Genomic DNA, 6,327 nt, shown 5'->3' with positions numbered 1-6,327 from the left:
CGCAGCAGGGGCGGGGCCACGGTCGGTGGGCGGGGCCGAGGGCTGGTGGGCGAGACTTGCGGGCCAGACCCGCGCCTGGGAGCCCCCGCTTCCACCGAGGCCTGGACGGGAGGAGGGGTGGGAAACTGTGTCGTGTCCTAAACGCCAGCCCGCCCTGGCTCGCTCTTCACCGAGTCCCTGGGGACTTCAGGGTCCTTCCCCAAGACGGACTCAGGTCTGCCCTGGGCCCTTTCCTGCCAGCAGCATCCGGGGGCTCTCATGGTGCTGAAGGGCCAGCATCGTGATCAACCCCTCAGTACCACGTGGTCTGGCCTGGACAGTGTCCCGTACGGAGGGGTGGGTGACGGGGAAGTCCCTGAGTGGCCTCTTCTCTTGGGGCTCCTTCCCATCATAAACATGAGGCCCAGAAAAGTACATGCGTGGGGTGGGGGTGGGGCTAAATAAAAGGAATTTCAACAACATTGACGCCACTTAAAATATGTAGCACTTAAAAAAAAAAAATGGACCGCTTCGCGAATTTGCGTCCTCCATGCTCATCTTCTCAGGCTTCTGATTTTAGTATGCGTACTGCAGAAGAGAGCACCACAAACTCTTTTAAATGTCTGAAAAAGACAAAAGACTTCAGAAAGTAGATGCAGAGCTTTGAGAGACAGGGGCAGGAATCAGACAGCAGAGACAAGAACTGTCACCCCTTTCTGACCCTAGCTGGCTGTTATTCCCCTACAAACTGAGAGCCAGTTAGGCAGAGGAGGAAGGCTTGTTCTTCAGCCAGAACTGAAAGAATCATGGAGAAATAACTCAATCAAACAAAGGATGCGGGTCTTTAAGATTGAGGGCAGGCTGGAGTTGTGGCTCAGGAATAGAGCACCGTGTTCTATCCTCAGCAACACATAAAAAATAAACAAATAAAATAAAGGTATTTTTAAAAAGTGTGAAAAGAGGAAAGACAGGGGTTAGTGGAAAGAATTGTCTCTGATTTCTCTGGAGGGCACCAGTCCCTGTCCTCAGATTCTTCTCTGGACCTGTTTCAACTGGGGGTCAAAAGCAGACCATACCAAGATGGGTGGGAATGCGGTCAGGGCCATGCTTTACATCGGCATGCTAATGAGCAGGTGAATTGTAGGTCCACTGGGCTTCCTTCATGGCTGAAATGGCTCAGTCATCCTGCATCTGTTTTCCCAGCAGCAACCTGGGCCCCAGAGGTCTGCATGGCTGGGTGGGAGGTGGGGGCACAGACACCTGGTCTGGCACAGAACACTGGTTAGCAAAAGGTTTATTTCTCAGGTCTGAGAGGGCCTGGGCTTGGCGACAGAGCTGCAGCCTCATGACCCCTTCTCTGGGCTCCACTCCACCCCACTGCAACCCCAGCCTCAGGTCTTTGCCTCTGCAAATTGCAGGGGGTGAGGAGTTGGGGAGCTGTCGGTTCATGAGGCCCTGTCTACTCAGCACAAGTTCAGCTCATTCTCACAGGGCTTTCTTGGGACATCTGGCTCCTGTGTGGTGCAGTATAAAGCCACTGGCTGTAGCCTCCCCCATTGCCAAGGGGTTTTGGAGTCTCCCATTTAGATGATTTTTTTTTTTTTAAAGATATCACCTTTTCAATTTTGCTGCCACAGAGTAACAAATAAACAGATCTTTTTTCCTATGCTGGGCTACCCCAAGGGTTTTAGTATGAGTACTGCAGAAGAGAGCACCCTGGCCACTAGGGCCCAGATAAGAAGTTGAAGGACTTGCCAGTATCAGGGAGGCTGCCACCACCAGGCGGGGAGGCTGGAGACAGGCCCTGATATGGCCAGGTGGGTGTCCTGGGGAGCCTCCACCGCAGGGTCCCAGAGGGCCTGCTGGCGTTGGTGTGGGCACTGAGTGAAATTAGAAAATGGATACTCAGGGAGACCGGGAACTGGGCAGTCACCACTGGGCATGAGAGCTCTTGCAGACCAATTGGCTTGGGGTGCCATGGCCTAGAGACGAATCCATGGCTCTGGCACGGGCTCAACTGAGTGGGGGCAGCTCCTTTCCCAAGGGCCAGGCCTGTGAGAAATGGAAAGTCTGGTGGTTTGTTTTCAAAATACAGTCTCTAGCTTTAAATGTAAAATGCCTTGGGGTGTAGGAAAAGCAGCTGGAGGGGACGGCAGGATAGAACGCTACGTGCAGGTAATGCTGAGTGTAAGAGTCACGGTCCTGGACACACAGGAGGGGAGAGGAAGGGACCCAAGCAACAGAGAGGAACTGTGCATGTGCCAGCTTGTGGGGGGCTGAACTAGACGTGACTGGGTCTCTCTCCCCTGCTGAGCGGTGTGGCATCTGGCAGTCATGCTGCTGGACAGCCCCGTCTTCTAGGGTGCGAGCCACTGTGTCTTCGTGCATGGGCGTGCCTTCCTGCATCCCCATGGGTGAAGCTACGCTCACCTGTTCCTTTGTAATATTACCCTTGCTCTGTTTTGGATAGAATGTTCCATGGAAATGCCTTGTGTGTGTCCCCTTCTCTTACTCTGCCCTTGGGTGTGGCCTACTGTTAGAGTCTGTAAACAAGTCAAAATAACACCTGGCATTTTGCCAGGGGAATGTTAGAGTTGTAAACAAGTCTGGATGGTGCCTGGCAAAATGCCAGAGGGAGTGGTTTGAGAAGTAACAAAAGCGAGCCATTAAGTGTGGAGACTCCTTATTGGTTGACTGATGTATCTAGTTTATGCTAATTAGATAAGCTGTGTGGAATGTATAAATACTGCTCCTGTCCTGCAATAAACAGCTTCCACTCCTGCTGTATCAACGTACACAAGTTGTTCGTCACCCCCCCGGTTATTTTGCTGCAGCCGGACTGCGGCAGCCTACCTTGATGTCAATCAGCCTGCTGACAGCAGACATCACAAAGATAGACTCAGCCCCCTGAAACATGAGCCCTTGCCTCATTTGAGTAGTTTCTCCTCAATAAAAGGGGTCAGTGCGCACTCTTTCTGCGGAAGCTTAAGGTCAGAGGAGTCACAGCACCCCCAAAGAAAAAGGTATTGTTTCTTGTGTGGTTATTTCGTGCAGCCCAATCACCCCAGTTCCCCTGGAGTGACCCCTGAGTATTTTAGTCTCGAGCCACCTGGCACCAGCTCAACCCAGAGGGACTTTCCTGCTGAGAGAATACAGGGAGGTGGGGACAACTAAAGATACCTTTCTTCGGGCTGGGGATGTGGCTCAAGCGGTAGCGCACTCGCCTGGCATGCGGGCGGCCCGGGTTCGATCCTCAGCACCACATACAAACAAAGATGTTGTGTCTGCCGAAAACTGAAAAATAAATATTGAAATTCTCTCTCTCTAAAAAAAAAAAAAAAAAAAAAATGATACCTTTCTTCAAATAACCCAGCAGGAGGCAGTAAAACCTAAGTGATGTTCCGGAAGACTGTGTACCCCTAGGTACTCAGCCAATGAGGATAAAACACTGGTTGTATCCAATCTGAGGGTCCTGACCACCAGGCACCTGATCTTGCAAGACCATCATTGAAGGAAAACCTTGCTTCTGCTGCCCTCATGTCTCTTAGTCCATTCTTTGGGCTTGGACAGGTAAGTGTGTTTTTCACTGGACCAGACAGGAGTGGGCTGGGCTCCAGCCAAAGGCTAGCTCCTTGCTGGACAAAGGGGCACCCAGGGATTGAGGCTGAGGCTCTCCAGGGCAGTGGGTGGAAGGCATCTTCCCAATCCCTGCAGGCAGACTGCGAGGGAGGGCCAGCTGTGTGTGCTCCACTTGCTCCCAGTCGCTGCCTCCCGGCCACACCTGTCCTCTCCTGCATGAATGATGGGCATGACAGGGTTTTGTCATCAGGCACTCCTGACCATAGTGCGTCCTGGCTCTTCCTGCTACAGACCACATCCTCTCCCCACAACACTGCAAGGGGCTGTGGACCGAAGGCACACACACCAGGTGAACCCCTAGGCGAGACAGCTAGGGAGAAGCCGCACTGGCCTCAGTAGGCTGGGAACCTCTTATTGGGGATTCCTGTGTCCCCTTGCCCGGGGACACAGTCCCAACAGCATTCTGAGTTGGGGGAGGCTTTCCAGAAACTCTGGCCCTTGGGGCCAGCCCCAGGGAAAAGGGGTGCTGAGACCCCAGGCCAGCCCAGGCTGAGGGTGCTGAGTGTGCCAGGTCCCCTTGAATGACCCTGTGTGGAGCAGCTTGCTGGCTCATGGTTGCGGGTCACCCACAGGCAGCCCAGTTCCACCTGGGGAAACAATCCAGCTACCTGGATACCACCTGTCTCTGGGAAGGCTCAAACCCCCCAGGCCTTCCAAGAGACAGCTCACTTGAACAGGTCACGTCCCCTCTCTGCCTCAGTTTCCTCATCCATCATGGTGAGTGAGACACTGCCCGTAGGGCTGCAAGTCAGCAGTTGAGATGTTTATGCCAAGCCTGAGCTGCCTGCCCGGGGGAAAGTCCTGTGAAGATGCAAAGTTCACTTACAAAACCACCCAGCTGTCCCTAGTAATGGCTCTCCAGGTGCCAGTGGCAGGTCCTCAATGGCCACCAGGGGGCAGTACCCCACAGGGCCAGAGCAGGGGGTCCGCATGGCGGGCAGTGTCTGTGCCCATCCTGATCCTTTTCCTCCTCTTTGGCACATCCTTCTAGTCCCTTCCTAAATGTGCACCTGCTTATGGGCATCGTGGAAAATGCATGGTGTGGGTCTCTGTAAGGGGTGGTGAACATTTAAATTTAGTTTTAATTGACTCATAATAATTGAACGTATTTATGGGGTACAGTGTGCTCATTTGGATACATGTATACAGCATGTACTAATGACATGAGTGTAATCAGCATTTCCATCTCCACAACAACATATCATTTCTAGGCGGGGCATGGTAATCCCAGTGACTCAGGAAGCTGAGACAGGAGGATGGCAAGTTCTAGGTCAGACTCAGCAACTTAGTAAAAACCTGTCTCAAAATGAGAAATAAAGGGGTTGGGTGTAACTCAGTCATAAAGCACCCCTGGGTTCATTCCTTAGTACTGAATACACACACACACCCACACACACACATATATAAACTATACGTACATATGTGTGTATATATGTATACATACACTTTATAATTGTCGTCTTTGAGCTCCTCTCTGCTCCATCTTTATAAAGTTATATTATGGTTATGGTGAACTCACTGCACTGTGAGACACGGAACTCACCCCTCCTGTCTGTGCTTGGGTCCCCTCTTTCCCTACCCTTCTCAGCCTCTGGTAATCACTATTCTGATTTCTGCTTCTACAATCAGGTAGTTTTTTTTTTTTTTAATATTTATTTTTTAGTCGTAGTTGGACACAATACCTTTATTTATTTTTATGTGCTGCTGAGGATCGAACCCAGGGCCTCACATGTGCTAGGTGAGCGCTCTACCGCTGAGCCACAACCCTGGCCCAAGATCAGGTAGATTTTTAATCCAACTTTTTATTCTGAAATAATTTCCAATTTATAGAAAAATGGCAAACAGTACAAAAAATCTGGATGCTCCCTTCCCACATGCCCCAACCTCTAATATTTTCCACATTTGCCTTATTATTCTTTCTTCCCATTTAACTTTTTTTTCTGCACCACCTCAGGATACATTGTAGACTGATGCTTGTGACCCTCCACATCTCCAAGTACTTTGGAAGTAAACAGACTTGCCAAATGAGTCAACATAAGGAAACTGCCACGTGTCCAAGGCCTGCAAATCTGCAGAACTCCTGCCAAGGTTTCTGCATTTCCAGCAGGAATCCCTCTGGAGTGAGGTCTCTGGAGTGAGGTCTCTCTGCTATGTGGCCTATCCCAGGCTCAAGGTGGCTATCTCGGTGGCACCGGCAACGCTAACTCCTGTTGTCTGGGTGAGGTGGGGGTCCACCAAGTCTCCCCACTGCAAGGTTAGTCAGTAAGCATTTTGCATTCATTAAATAAAATAAGTAGTTCCTGGGAGGTTGAGATCCCTCTGTGAGGTCTGGCCCCTTTCTCCCATATGCATGCATGTTATATACTTTCTATGTCTGAATTTAATTCAGGCTCAAGAGTTGTTCTTCGGGGCTGGGGATGTGGCTCAAGCGGTAGCGCGCTGGCCTGGCATGCGTGCGGCCTGGGTTCGATCCTCAGCACCACATACAAACGAAGATGTTGTGTCCGCCAAAAACTAAAAAAATAAATTAAAAAAAAAAAAAAAGAGTTGTTCTTCTGCTCTGTAAGGTAGGCTGGTGCTGTGTCCCCTCCGCCTGTCCACTCTTGAACACTCCTCACTTCCTGGAACACGTTAGTTTACCTGGCTCTGGTCTTGTCTTGGCCCTCCTCCCCGGAGCTGGTGGGGGTTGGAAGCCAAGACCTGGGCTCC

The sequence above is a fragment of the Marmota marmota genome, unplaced genomic scaffold (genome assembly GCF_001458135.2).
Source record: "Marmota marmota marmota unplaced genomic scaffold, marMar, whole genome shotgun sequence".
NCBI classification, from domain to species: Eukaryota; Metazoa; Chordata; class Mammalia; order Rodentia; family Sciuridae; genus Marmota; species Marmota marmota.
This window is presented reverse-complemented; position numbering follows the sequence as displayed.